Genomic DNA, 16126 nt, shown 5'->3' with positions numbered 1-16126 from the left:
GATGGGAAATATTCTATAAGTAGTTCTGAAGTTGAACTTTTTGTGAGTTCAGGCGTATGATGTGCCAGCGTAAAAACCCCTTCTGGGTCTATTTTAATGCAATCATGGGAAGCTCTAAGTTACAGAGCTCATAACACTAGTCTTTCGTGGATCAAACATCACAAACTGGTCGGCTGTCATGGAGTCCTATTGTACGCTTAGAGGGATATGCACGTAACTATGGTCAGCATTGTATCACACAATGTGAAATAAACTCCATGGTCTGCCATAGGACACAATATGAACAGACTGTATGGTCTGGCATGGACACACAATGTTAAATAGACTCCATGGTCTGCCATAGGTAACAATGTTAAATAGACTCCATGGTCTGCCATAGGATACAATGTGAAATAGACTGCATGGTCTGCCATAGGATACATAATGTTACATATAGACTCCATGGTCTGCCATAGGACGCAATGTCAAATGGACTGTATGGTCTGCCATAGGATACAATGTGAAATAGACTCCATGGTCTGCCATAGGATACAATGTGAAATAGACTCCATGGTCTGCCATAGGACACAATGTAAAATAGACTGCATGGTCTGCAATAGGATTCATAATGTTACATAAGACTCCATGGTCTGCCATAGGATACAATGCCAAATGGACTGTATGGTCTGCCATAGGATACAATGTTAAATAGACTTCATGGTCTGCCATAGGACACAATGTGAGATAGACTGCATGGTCTGACACAGGACACATAATGTTAAATAGACTTGATGGTCTGCCATAGGACACACAATGTGAAATAGACTCCATGGTCTGCCAAAGGTCACAATGTGAAAGGACTGCATGGTCTGCCAAAGGTCACAATGTGAATAGACTGCATGGTCTGCAAAGGACACAATGTGAAATACAAGTGCATGGTCTGTCATAGGACACAATGTGAAATAGACTGCATGGTGTGCCATAGGACACATGATGTCAAATGGAGTACATATTCTGTAGGAATTAAAACCATTCCATTTCCTAAAATTAACAGTGGTAATTATTTCCTCGCCAATGTATTATTTACTTATGACATGGTTGCCAACCCCCACCTCCCACACGTCCGTCCGTCCCTCCTTCCCATTTGAGCCTCTGACTCTTTTCAACATTTAATAGCTAGCTGATCTAAAGTGATATAAATTCAAGTATAATCTGGGGAAATGGCTTTTAGCAACTGCTTAAATTACTGCATGGGTGTGAAATTTATGACTTTGGTGGCAATTATGGCGCACAATGGCATAATGGCAACAAGATATTTAACATTTGTCCTGGGATCCACAAACAACGAATAAATTACAACTATAATTCAATGAGCTCATAAAAGTCAAGCTCAAATGTCAGTACCGTGAGTTACTGATTTTAGCACCAATATAATTAAAGAATTGATGTAGAGTACTTTATATACAGATCTGAAAATAAAAACAAAAGGCTTCATAAACAAGATGTATGTATCTTGTTGCCATGACAACAAAGCTGTTTTGCATGTTGTTTTGTTGGGGGGGGGGGGGGGGGGGGGAAAGGGCTTTTATTTTGTTGGGGATTGCATACAGCTGTGAACTCACGATGGACCATAACTACAATATATATATTTAAATGTATAGCAGAAGTCTGTCAAAATCTGGTAAACATTTGTTGTGATAAAATGAATTAATTTGAGAAGTATTCATATTATAGTGACTGTTCATGTTGAGCCTTGCAGTGTATCATGTCTGTAGAAGATCAAAGAAAATGTAAGTTCACTGTGTGTGTCAATTAAAAATATGTATCCAACAAGTAATGGCAACAAGGACAAGAAAACATGTGCCCACACTGATACTAATAAAAATACAATGACACCTACCTAAGTACACTGATATCTACCTAAGTACAATGATATCTACCCAAGTACAATGACACCGACCCAAAAACAATGATACCTACCCAAGTATAATTACACGGTCTTCTCAAGTATGACACCTAGCCATGAACAATATCTACCCAAGTACAATGACACCTATCCAAAGACAATGATACCCACCCAAGTTTAATGACACCATATATCCAAGAACAATGATACCTACCCAATTACAGTCTACTCAAGTATAATGATACCTATCCAAGAACAGTGATACCTACCCAAGTACAATTACACCTATCCGAGAACAATAATATCTACCTAAGTATAATTACTGTACACAGTCAACTCAAGTTTTATCAAACATGACGCTCTATACACATCTCGGTCAACAATGCAGAGACGTCTGCTAAAAACTTCCGAAAAGTCTTCATCGCAACCTTTTTAAGGCAAAGTTCCACTGAAGGTTGCACTGTGAGAGAAGCAAACAACTGTTAATAATTACGATCCCTAATTTTTTTTTTGTATTGAATCAATCAAACTCAATTAATATCAGAAAGTCAAAACCTATGTAGCTTATTGGAGAGCTGATGACACCCTTGGACATTCCGTCTGGAGCGATATTATGACTAAAATAGTCACATGCTCCTCCCTCTTCATTGCTCCATCACCCCGAATTAGAAAATGAGACAAATGACAGTTAAAACTAAGCAGCTGCCTTTAAAGAAAAAAGACTTTCAGAGTAAACTTGTGATATTAATCCAAACTGATTTAATCTGTTATTACATTTATCATAATTGGCTCTCCATATTTGAGGTACAATGTTAGAAATCTAAGAAGGAGAGGAAAAATTTCTGAGGGAAGCACTGGGTAGAGGATGTGATTACGACGAAGAAGGGAAAAGAAAGAAAGAAAAAAAGAAAGGTGGTGATCAATATCTAGGGTGCACATTGATCTGTATCAACTCCTAGTGGAAAAGATGAGGACTGTTGACTTGAATAGCAAAACCAAATTTGGAAATTATATATCTCCAATTTTATTCTATTTCTGTTTTCGGATCTAATTCAGTAGCTTCTATTCCCTCTCCTATTTCCTGATGAAGCTAATTTTGATCGAATAACATTGGCTGACCCATTTAAATGTCTCCAACCTCAACCATCCCCTCCTTCCCCCCCCCCCCCCAAAAAAAAACAGGTGTTCAATCTAGAATGTTTTGCCATCAAACTATTATAAAATGTGGCATACAGATCTGACCTTCACTAAAAAGTCTTTCCACTCTTCTGGTAATAAAGCATGAACTGAAAGTATATCATTTTATGATGATATCTTGCTGGTAAACAAAATGACTTTCAGGTGCATTCCAACGTTTTTTAATTTTCCAATATGACCCTTTTTATATCTCCTTTCCAGATTTGACTGGCAGAACAGCGACGACAAAAAAAAATGATTCGAAACAAAGTGGTAATAGGAACCTCCATATCTTATGTCTGATTGATAGCTTCTAAGATTGATGGAAATTTAGAGCTAAGGATAATCTTTCTGGGGATAATCTTGACATGTACATTAATCCACTGATTGGATGGGGAGAGAGCTAGGGAGGGGGTGGAAGGGGAAGGGAGGGGGAGGGAGGGAGGGGAAGGGAGGGGATGGAGGGGATGGGTTTGTTACATAATTGTATAGTGGATTGATCTTCTGATATATCCTAATTTATCAATGTTTCTGTCAGAATATTGAAAATCCAATTAGGTAACAATGTTTAGCCTCCCTGCATAAAGCATAACCCATGAAAAAAAGAAATAATGAATGACAGCTGTCGAGCCTAGCTACCCTTTTCGTTCAGCAACTTAGGCATGTCTAAGGTGCTTTATTTTCCCTGGTCAAACCATTCTTTACATTTTGACTTAGTAACCTCTTAGTTGGGAGAAGAGAGTGATAGAGGAAATGACATATTCTGAGATGCTTTTCCAAAAGATAGTTCGTCAAGTACAAGACAGAACATTTGTCTTACTTTTGAGACCTGAAGCAGGAGGAGCGTGTATGAGCAAGCTGTATGAGCAAGCGATGAGCTGCTTCTTGGACGGTAACTCCCTATTATGAGTTGTTGTTTCTCACCAACAAGCAGTGGATCCTGCTGCCTAGGTACAAGGATGACACTTTTATAGCCTTCATAAACACCAAAATTAATGCTATTGCTGATTCATCTCTGGTTCAGATTTCAAAGGTTAAATCAGGTCAAAATTCCTTCTATTCCTGCTGAGATATCAAAGGCAAATTGGAGCTGTAACCTTTGACCTTGTCTACCAAATAAGGTTTACCATCTTTATAGCACAAGAGGGGGGGGGAAGGGGTGGAGAGAATGACTTTTCTTCTCTTAGAAGTGTTTTTGATATTTATGGAGGTGATAAAATAAGGGCTTTTAGTGAATTTGTACTTTCAGTGTCTCCTTTCACCAGCCTTTTCTCTCTCGTGTCAATTAGTATTCTTTAATGTTGAATAACAAGGACATCAGGCCAGGAATGCAAAAGGTACAAGAAGTAAAATAACACTGACTCATAAAATACGCCCGGTTAAATCATGGTCAAGGATTTCATATTTATGAACGACATGATTAATCATGAGAAAAAAAGAAAAAGTAAGAAAGAAAGTGTGATTATAATATGCTCAGACTAAACATTTTATAAATATATCAAAACATGAAATAATATAGTTTGGCTGTAAGGCAAGATTATGATGCTGTTAGTGTGATAGTATCAAGATATCTCTTCAGTAACTGTATTTTCACAAGGATCAATCTCGCATGGCTTACGCCAGGCTTACACTAACTATATAGAGGGCGGTATCCGACATGGAGGTTGATTTTAGAATGTTGCCCCGAATTAAATCCTTTATTGGAAATTCTGAATCCCTTATTGAAAATTTTGGATCAAAAGGAATTTAGAAACAGTTTTGTTCTGTAAATGCTTCCGAATCAAAGGTGAAACCAAATCAAACACGACTTCTGTAGCAATGCAAGGCCCTGCGGGTCAGATCTGTATAAAACCTAGTGGAAATGCAAGTCCCTGTGGGTCAGATCTGTATAAAACCTGGTGGAAATACAAGGCCCTATGAGCCAGATCTGTATTAAACCTAGTGGAAATGCAAGGCCCTGTGGGTCAGATCTGTATTAAACCTAGTGGAAATGCAAGGCCCTGTGGGTCAGATCTGTATAAAACCTGGTGGAAATACAAGGCCCTATGAGTCAGATCTGTATTAAACCTAGTGGAAATGCAAGGCCCTGTGGGTCAGATCTGTATAAAACCTGGTGGAAATACAAGGCCCTATGAGTCAGATCTGTATTAAACCTAGTGGAAATGCAAGGCCCTATGAGTCAGATCTGTATTAAACCTAGTGGAAATGCAAGGCCCTGTGGGTCAGATCTGTATAAAACCTGGTGGAAATACAAGGCCCTATGAGTCAGATCTGTATTAAACCTAGTGGAAATACAAGGCCCTATGAGTCAGATCTGTATTAAAACTAGTGGAAATGCAAGTCCCTGTGGGTCAGATCTGTATAAAACCTGGTGGAAATACAAGGCCCTATGAGTCAGATCTGTATTAAACCTAGTGGAAATACAAGGCCCTATGAGTCAGATCTGTATTAAACCTAGTGGAAATGCAAGGCCCTATGAGTCAGATCTATATTAAACCTAGTGGAAATGCAAGGCCCTGTGGGTGAGATCTGTATTAAACCTAGTGGAAATGCAAGGCCCTATGAGTCAGATCTATATTAAACCTAGTGGAAATGCAAGGCCCTATGGGTCAGATCTGTATAAAACCTAGTGGAAATACAAGGCCCTATGAGTCAGATCTGTATTAAACCTAGTGGAAATGCAAGGCCCTGTGGGTCAGATCTGTATAAAACCTAGTGGAAATGCAAGGCCCTGTGAGTCAGATCTGTATTAAACCTAGTGGAAATGCAAGGCCCTATGAGTCAGATCTGTATTAAACCTAGTGGAAATGCAAGGCCCTGTGGGTCAGATCTGTATAAAACCTGGTGGAAATACAAGGCCCTATGAGTCAGATCTGTATTAAACCTAGTGGAAATGCAAGGCCCTATGAGTCAGATCTGTATAAAACCTGATGGAAATACAAAGCCCTATGAGTCAGATCTGTATTAAACCTAGTGGAAATGCAAGGCCCTATGAAAACCAAGTGGAAATGCAAGGCCCTATGGGAACCTAGTGGAAATGCAAGGCCCTATGGGTCAGATCTGTATAAAACCTAGTGGAAATGCAAGGCCCTATGGGAACCTGGTGGAAATGCAACCTGGCCCTATGGGAACCTAGTGGAAATGCAAGGCCCTATGGGAACCTAGTGGAAATGCAAGGTCCTATGGGTCAGATCTGTAAAAAATCCTAGTGGAAATGTGCAGTAATAGAAGCTTCAACAGAATGTGATATGAATAAATAGCTAGGTGGGATTGATTCATACCTAGGTGTGGAGATAAACTGTGAGGGTTATATACACCAATACCACAGCAATATGCTCTAAATGGCTTTATTAATTGAGTTAATGATACAGTATGCGACAAAGACAATTATTATATATGAGTCATCTGTGGACCTATGTTCATCCACTTTGTATGTTTGGAGTTATCAAGTTTGTTTACAAGCATGTGTTACATACATCCAACACACGCACACACACCATCATGATGCTGTTAGGGTTTCAACCAACCAGGCCCAAAACATAAGGTCTGTGTAACCAATATAAAGTGTGCAGCAATGAAACTCCCAAGCAATGTGCTGCCCCTAAATGACTGGTTGGGTTCGATTCTGACCAGATCCAACGTACCAGGTCTGCTGAGATATATATGTAGAGTTCATGCATAGCATTTAATTTTCCGAAGGAAATAAACTCAGAAATGGCTTTAGTGGATTCGATTTGAATCTCGCACAAAAGAGGGATTCTACAGTGGTGCTTCAGTTATACCATGGAGCTATAAACAGATAGCTCCATGGTTATACTAATCAACAATATACACAATCTCTACTCCATTGATGTCTTTCACTTACAGATTAACGGCTAGACCTCCCCGAATACTAGCTGGTGGGAAAACAAAACATTGAAATGATTTTCCCAAAATTTGCTTTTTCTAGAGAGGGGGGGGAGGGGGAGTATTTAGAGAGGGGAAAAAAGATGGGATAATCTGAGTAGTACAATAAAAGCAGAATATTTTATGCACAGACATGTAGGATTGTTGTCTGAAGGATCCAAAAAGGATGTGATTTTAAACCCCCAAAGCTTATCGAGCACCAAGTCGGAAAAGACTCAAAAGTTTCCGGGCATAAATAAAGATCAACCTTCAAAGGGGAGTAGAAAGCTTGGATCTAAAAAACAAACAAAATGGTGATGTTTAATCTTTGCTGGACATCCCAAGAAAGAAGCGTTAGGCTGTTTAAAGAGGAATCTCATTTAAATATGCTAGATTTGCAGTCTAGTTTTTCAAGGGCTCTCCATAGTCCTGCCAGCAAACAGATGGATGGTGCAGTGAGGTATATAGTCACAGAAGAGTTTGTTCTCCGACTCCTGCATTACTCGCGCTGAATCTTGAGTCTCCACTTGAGGGGAAAGTAGCCTCTTGAAGAGATGCATGGACTAGGTTGGCAGTTTGCTTACTAAGTGTAACTGGCCAACAGAGCTACTACACTTGTTCGTACAGAGGCCGTTACTGTAGGTAAACACACAGCGCCAAAGTTTTAACAAATATATGATACCAACAAAATTTCTGAAAGTTTCCAAACATGCTCTCGGGTAGGGTCTAAATTTGCTTACAATATTTTTAAAAAGTTGATCAGATGTTGATAGGACTCAAAATTTAATCCTCATATGTTTAATCATTATATGTTTTTATAATAAAAAATGCTCCCTGTATAGTTGCTGGACGAAACATGGGGTACGTTATAGTTTGAGCACATGTACTTTATCTTTTCTTTACTTTTTTTTGTTGGTATTTTTAGATTAATTCTATAGACAACACTGTTGACCATGAAACACTATCAATCATATGAATTCAGTTCCATTTAGCCTAACTCAATTCTGAATATTCAATATTCAATTTCATGTGGTAATCAATTTTTGATAGGTTTCACTTCAGACAGCTTCTGTATCAAGTAAGGCAGGCAGCAATATATTGGAGGAAACATGTGAAGGAAAAGTGCATTAGCATGACCAAAGAAATGCACTTTCTTTTCCATATATATCCTTCACAGAATGAGAACATTGCCTATGGCTATTAGTGAGTGAAGATGTGGTTAAATGAGTGCTGTTAAGATCATGGTTCATACCAAATCATCTTTTGAAAAAAAACGGATGTTTTTAGAATTCAACTAGTGGTGATTATATGATAAAAATTGTTGACAATATTAAACAAGTTACTATACTAATTGACAACATTAAATGTTTGCAGGATGATGACTATATGGAATTTTGCCAGCGACATATATACATGAAAACCATTGAATTTAACCTATATGAATAAGTAGGATAATTATTGTGTCGTTGACAGAAAGACCTTCAGAAACTTATATCCAAATGACGCTAGCCACTAGCTGTCAAATGGGGGTGGGGTGAGGGGGGTGGGGATTGTAATTGTAAGTTATGGCACTAGGCTATCTATCTAACTTACATGGTTCACTTACTTAATATGATCTTCTCCAAAGTTAATCCTTTACATGTAACATGCCACTACTCTTCAATTTCCAGTCTAACTCTCCACCTGCTTCCCCTTCCCTTAGTCTTCCTCCCCTCCCTACCTTTTCCTTTCCCTCCCCCTTCCTATACCTATCCCTCCCCCTTCCTATCCAGTACATAATCCCTATGTGAGCACAAATGACTGGCAAAATAGAGTTTAAAACAAAGAATTTCACAAAAGAAGCACACTGGTAACACCCCACAAATAGATATTCCCTACCAGAGATGTCAATCACCCAATCACCCTCACCCCCCCCCCCCCTTCAAGATCATGACTCTCAGTTAAGGTGATATGTTAACAAATAATGCAAGATCACCTCAACTACTCTGCCAATATACTTTAACATTTCTCTAATGATTTTCTAATCCTCTGAAGGAGCAAGGTACCACAAGCAGAGATACCATGGTGACATTTATACCAGGGAGCTGCTACCTCCAAAGCAGAGCCCGGTTTATACCACCATCAGTACTATTATAACATCATCATCATCATCATCATCATCATCATCATCATCATCATCATCATCATCATCATCATCATCATCATCATCATCATCATCATCATCATCATCATCATCATCATCATCATCATCATCATCATCATCATCATCATCATCATCATCATCATCATCATCATCATCATCATCATCATCATCATCATCATCATCATCATCATCATCATCATCATCATCATCATCATCATCATCATCATCATCATCATTCTGAAAGCTGATCACACATTCTAACATTTGATAAAATTGAGTTGTGAGCATTACTGTGATTATTCTTCTTTGCATGTTTGGCCTAATTTTAGGTTTATGCCATCCCCCACCCCCCCCCCCCATCCCCGCACTCTATCTTTCATAAATCATTTGAAGGATGCGACCTGTCAAACATTCTTTGTTTTAGTAGTATGTGGATCATTTCTCTGGCAAGCCCGACCATATGTGATGCAGGTGTTAGGGCAATGATCTCCTCCAGGTCTTATATATCCACCCTCAAAGACTCATGTCACCTTATCTCCACCAAGATCGACTTTTAAAAGAGGTTGATGACTTCATAAAGCTTCCTGTCTCAAAGATGTTTATCTCTTCTGCTGCCATGTTGGAGAATTAGACATGTTGAAGTTAAAATGGGGAGATTCTGTTGTTTGGGACACTGACCGTAAATGACAATCGATATATTGGCCTACTTAAAATAAATCCTAAAATATGCTAGGAATGTGACAATGGTCAGATAATACGGTACAGTTTGGAATAGACCCGACTGAGGTCTCTTTGTTTAAAACCAACTTCTGGGTAAAATCAACATAATTATTTTGGTTCTCCTTGAGTAATTTCGTAGGGTAATTTACCCTGGGATACTGGTATATATATGCTGCCCTCAATCCCTCCTCAAAGCTCCTTAAATAATTCTCTCTAGTAGGTCTGTCAGAAAGGTGCAGTAGATATTTGTTTTAGACATGATAGAACTTTAGTACCTATGTCTGTAAAACTCACAAGTCGACTATTCTAATCTCACTTGAGATTAGGTTTGCCAAAATACTTCCCGAGCATCCAGTCCCTCCCCTCCTACTCCCCTTATCTTCCTCCTTCTGAACTATCTTTATAGTGGTCTCTCTGCATAAAATAGCTATTGCTACCATTTCCCATCTATAAATTACTAAGGTAGGTATCAGAACAGCAAGTCTGTGCATAACAGTACTACTACGTACTATAAAATATACCAGTTACGTCCATGTTTACCAAGAAATACAAAATCTTGCTTGCTATGTAAAGAAGACTCTAAGAAGGCCTCTGTGTAATAAGTGAGTCTTCCATGCCCTCTATTTCAAAGGACAATGGAATACCCATTAAGAAGAATGGGAGCTGAACAAGGACCCTTCTAATGGCCAATGTGTACCTAAAACTTCACCCTGAAAGAAGCTAGCAGGATAAGTACACATCCAACGTATTGGTATATATATACTGTGGTATTTCGAGGGGGGCATTTTAGACAAATCACACACTCCACAAACAATCTATATTCTTCCATTTATCATTGACAAAATGTAAGACCTTGCAATGAAAATTTGAATAAGCTTCCAGCTGCATGGGAAGCATAAATGTGTGTGTGTGTGTAGAATCTTTATCCAGTCACTGCATATATATGCATGTAAACAGGTTATAGAAAGATGCCAGGCAGAAACAACCCCTGGTATTCAAAGAGGGACTTCGCAATCCATATCATTATTCATAGGGTAGCCAAAAGATTTTGGAGGATCTTGGGGAAAGAATTGGAAGGAAAAAGAAATTTCAAATATTTGTAGGAAAGAAAGTGGAAAAATGTTCAGCATAAATTTTTTGTAAAATGTAGCACAATTTTGTAATTAAACAATGTGTAACCAGGCATACTCATATATAACAATTTCTCAAAGGGGAGGTGAGGATTTTTTTATTATTTCCAACCAAATTCAAGGAATTTCACAAATTATGATATCAAATCCCTCTCCCCTCCACCCCCCCCCCCCATACACAAGTTTGTTTTCTCTCAAAACAAATTTTTGGGGGGTCAGCTTATCTCTAAAAAAATGACAAAGAAATAGGTTTGATGTGCCCTCTAACCCCTGTCCCCCAATATTTTTCAGAGCTACTCCTACAAGTAAAATCCCTATTATCTCTACGGCATTCAGTTCCTCTCTTCTTCAACTTATTATGCTTTGGCTCATTGAAACAGAATTATAGATAAATACCCCAAAAGATTGAAAAACAAAGTTTTGCAGCTATATTTGTGACACAGGTCTTTTAAGCTTTCCAAAATTTGTTTTTGACTTTTTTTATCGTCCTGGTTTCCTATTTTGCCACATGAACAGAACCCTAGCTAGCAGCCTAATGTTTAACTCTTCTTTTTCTTCTTCTTCTGCCTCTAATGGCTAAATGACAAAATTCCTCAGGCAGAGTCATCCACAATTTCCCTGTTTCTTCTTCTGTTTGACAAAAACAGATCACAGATAAAGCTTTAAATTTGTCCTAATTTTGTGGTTTCCTGAATTTTTTAATTTTGTTTTTGAGGAAATGATCATAATTTCCTTTGGCAATGATGGATTTCTTCCAGATTTTAAAACAATCTCTTTCTATTTTGTTTTATTTTGTTTTCTGTCTTTTTTAGTCTGTCCGAGATTCAGAGAGGGTTCATAGCAGGACAGAATTAAAACAGAATCAAGATAGTCTATATAGTATGTATGCAACAACCCATAATTTGTGCTAGAAAGTTGAACTAGATCTGTTATAACTTGGAGTCTTCAGGACCTAAGACAAGTACTCAACTGAAATGATCTCAGCATGGTAGACATTGGACTAGCTTTACAGGTAATGCTGAGGCCAGGTTGATGAGAGGAGTAACTATTAACATTATGTAATAATCAAATAATAATTCATAATGCACCAGATCTTAAACCTATAAGTCATCGGTATAGCCTTCCCTACCGTCTCCCTCCCCCTTCTCCCACCAGTTTTAACATGCTATACCAGCTCTAAAGTATTTTAAATATCTTTCACCCTCCCCCCCCCCCATATTAGATTAATATCACACATTCAGAAAGTATTAACTAAGACAATTAGATGACCGATATTTATTATTCCAAGTGACAGTGTATAGATGGTTGGAGCTGGGACACAGTTAACTTTATAGTTACTTTCTAGCATAATCAGGTTTTACTGATGACCTCTTCCGCTCCCCCACCTCCCCCCCCCACCCCCAGACATAAGGATATTTTTTACTTATCCTATCCAGGATACTAAAGTGTGGGTGGTAAAGTATCATATATGAAAACATCAAAAAGTGTTTCTTAAGGGTTTAATCCTCAAGTAACAAATACATTTAGCAACAACAAAAATTTTAATGGTTGGGATGCATACAATTAAGTCTGAAATTATCTGTCCTATAAAGTTTGCCAGTATAGCCGCCAGATATGCTAGAATGTCAAATATTGGCCAGTCCTGCTTCAACAAGTATTGTTATTAACTGCCAGTCTAATAACAGGTGACTCCACGCTTAAATAATTCATATCTATTTGTCTATTTCTAACAATCCTCGATGGCTTGCAATAACTCCAAGGATCCAAAACTCTACGGAAAGATATATACTTTCAAAAACTTCTAGGAATATTTAGCTTGCTAAAATCTGTGAGGAGATACTGACGATGATGATGACCTTGAAACATTTGCTGAGAGAATAATACAAGGCTGTCATTATCTCAATTACCACCTACCTATCCTACCAATATCAAATTTCTGTGATTTACAAAGTTGAGGAGCATTGCTGTATGGATACACTTTAATAAGAAACTCAATTTAGCTACTTTTCAACACATATTTTTTTTTTCAAACACACATGTTACATTCTTCTCAAGACATCAGGCTACAATGAGAATATTGAACTTAACCAATGTAGGTAGTATTACTACTACCAGGTAGACTGTACTACAATAGAAGAATTAGCTTATAACTGGCTGTGAATCTGTCCTCTCTGAATAGTCTCAAGTTCCCCATCCTTACCCTGGCAAGGCTTGTCTTAGTTGATTGACAAGCAAATGGGTCTTCTAAGGTCACACCTCTCATCTATACATTCTATTCACTCTTAGAGTTCAATGGCTTCTAAATGTTTGTGGTAATGATGGCTTGTATAGTAGCTCAAAAGATCTACTATCCAATTCAATCACTTTTGAAAGAACATCCTTTTTTTTTCTCTTTCTCTCTTTGTTGTTGCTTTTACAAGGGCGGGGAGGGCAGTGGCCTGACCAGAAGACTGCTGTAGGGGGATACTACTACAATTGACAAAGATTAAAATCTAGTTGATCCTCCTCACAACCTGACCAGGAATTGAAATGCAAAGAATGATTACAATATTTCGAAGGAGGCCCTTGACCATCAACGTTCTTTGTGTGCTTCATATTTCACTGTGATAGACAAATACAGAAGATGAAAGCTCAGAAACTGGTCCACTTTTTAGTCACTGTCTGCTTATTCCTCCGAGAAGTAAAACATTGTACTCACACATAGTAATAATTCTATACCATCAAAAGAACTTCCTCCTTTGGGGGGAAGGGGGGGCTTTCAATTTTCTACTCTTAAAGTTTCAATATTTTCAAAATATAAGAAACTTTGAAACTATTTTGTTAACTTTTTCTCCTGTCACGTACCCTCCAAATTTTTCCAGACATCAGAATTTGTGAAAATTTGGCAATGATTTTTGTTTTTAAAAATAGGAAAAACATAATGTAACTAATGCTTCCACGCCCTAGCTGCATGCAGCCAGTGACAAATGTAACCTGTGTAAAGCGTAACAGAGTCTAGCTTCTGTAAAGTGTACCTAAACTGAACATTTTGGCCATTATCTATAACATATTTTGGAGACAATTCCAAATTTTTAAACTGCTACCTTACAGGATTTGCATAATATTATTTAGAAGGCACTTCTGATTTATTATTCCAAACTGTCCACTTTCACAGTTTACATACATTAATGTTCCAAATTGTGTGTTTAATAATGACACATAAATTATACATCTTCAAAGCCTATAAAACCCACAAATTGAGACAATTTGTCTGTCCAAATCAGAATCAGACCATGTATTAAACAGACCTAAAAGAGAACCACTCTTTACACTCTCGTTACCCCTCTGCTTGAATAACCTGGGTCACCTGACCGATTCTCAGGTTCAAACCTGGTATGAGGACAAGTTCTCCCCAATGTGTCATTAAAATCTCTTGACACTAGACCCCTGAAATTGTTTAACCTGAAACCGGAATGATTATTTACTCTAGGCTTTGGATTTCCCTGGTATGATAGGCAGTGCTGAGAACCAGCTGGGATAAAGTACCAACCATGAGTGTTATATACCAGCAGTAGCCTGTTTGTTAAAAGCAGTTTACACCTGGGGGATTACCAATACTGCAATATATGGAATATATTAACCTCATTTCCAGGTGAATTGAACTAAATTCCACTGGTTATAAAAAACTGATCCTGGATTACAACTAGAGGTCATCGTCGTCATCCTGTTGTCATCATCGCCCGATGTCGATGATAACTTCGTCGGCTTTCAAAAATACTTAGTGGGTTCTTTTTCGACTGTGTGTATATAGACAAAACCATGTACCACACATTATGATGGGTTGGCATGTGTCCACTCCATCTCATGTAAACCCGTAATGGCTCACTAAATAACAACTTATTACTTGATGGACCTAAACTGCAGTAAAGTATAGACTGCTTGTCCTTGAAATGTGTGTAGTATACACCTGGTAGAAAACACTGCTTCCTACTGAATGGTGTGTTTATTAACAGTACGTCTACAGGATTTGTTATAGCTTTGAATATGCTTTGAATATATAGTACTTATAAGGTAGGAGGTTGTCACAGTTGCCTAGAGGTAATTAAGGTGACCAAAACATAAAGTGGCCTGAAATAATTAGTTGTCAACCTGCATACTTGTATGATACCTTGTCTCTTGCTTCGTTCTCTTTTCCATGAAACTTAAACCTCCATTTTCAAAGTTGGGACTGTCAGAGAAAACTTTAAGAAACTTCAAATTGATTTGAAACTTAACCACAAGTATCAAATCACATATTGGAATATTACCCTTTGAGTAGGACATCAAGTCCCAGTGTTATATTTAGTTCGGCAATGGTAAAATCATATACAAGTGGTGGGGAAGTGGCAGTAGTCTCCTATATTTATTTTTATGGTATTAACAAGAACTACAGTGTATAACGACAGTACTGAACATATCCACAAATTAGCAACCAGTACCAATCTCTACACAAATAATCTTTTGTTAAGGTATTAGAGCGCACTGTATATATATATTTATGTGTGTCTTTTATTACCAGATTAGTAAACAACACAGTGAAGATGTCTGTTTGAAATAATCTGTAAAAATAATATAGAAGGCAGTGTGACCATTTTACAAAGGAGTTTTGTTTTTCCCCAGCTCCAAGAACTTTTGACCTACTGTACCCCTTGTGCCAGTCATAAATTTGATTTGGACCACAATGAAGCCATTCTGAAGATGTCATTCTGTCATTATGGGATCCAATTTGACCTGAGCTGGTCAATCCTTCCAAATCCCTTGACCCCTAGCTATTGTGAATCCCCCTTTGGCCAAAGGATAAAGGTCAAAAATTTTCGGCAAAATGCTCATGAACGATCGTAGAGGAGAGCATACAAGAGTAAAGTTATTGACCGACATTCTGAGTCAAAATATAACGTAACTTGATTTTTACCATTTAGAGTGTTTCACTAGGAAATTGTGTCAGGGAGATAGGAGGGGGGGGGGGGGGAGAGGTAAGAGGGAGGACAAGTCTATTCTTCTTGGTAAACGTTCTTTTTTTCATAGAAAGTGTGAGAGGAGGCACAAATAACAGAACGATGCATTGAGGCACTTACATTGCATGTTATAATCAAGTGGCATTCATAATACACAAAAGATTAGAGACACCGTGACTGCAGAGTATAAGCCTAGTTCTTAGAATGTTGAGTG

At 38.0% G+C, this 16126-nt stretch overlaps 1 protein-coding gene across 3 annotated transcripts in view; it reads right to left on the bottom strand.

Annotated features, from left to right (window-relative positions):
- Positions 1–16126, bottom strand: part of LOC139958559 (reversion-inducing cysteine-rich protein with Kazal motifs-like) — a 104289-nt gene that overhangs the window by 44902 nt on the left and 43261 nt on the right. The gene's annotated exons all lie outside the window — the stretch shown is intronic.

Source organism: Apostichopus japonicus, chromosome 18 (assembly GCF_037975245.1).
Source record: "Apostichopus japonicus isolate 1M-3 chromosome 18, ASM3797524v1, whole genome shotgun sequence".
Taxonomy (NCBI): domain Eukaryota; kingdom Metazoa; phylum Echinodermata; class Holothuroidea; order Aspidochirotida; family Stichopodidae; genus Apostichopus; species Apostichopus japonicus.
Note: the sequence above shows the minus strand (reverse complement) of the source record. Positions and strands in the feature narration are given on the sequence as shown.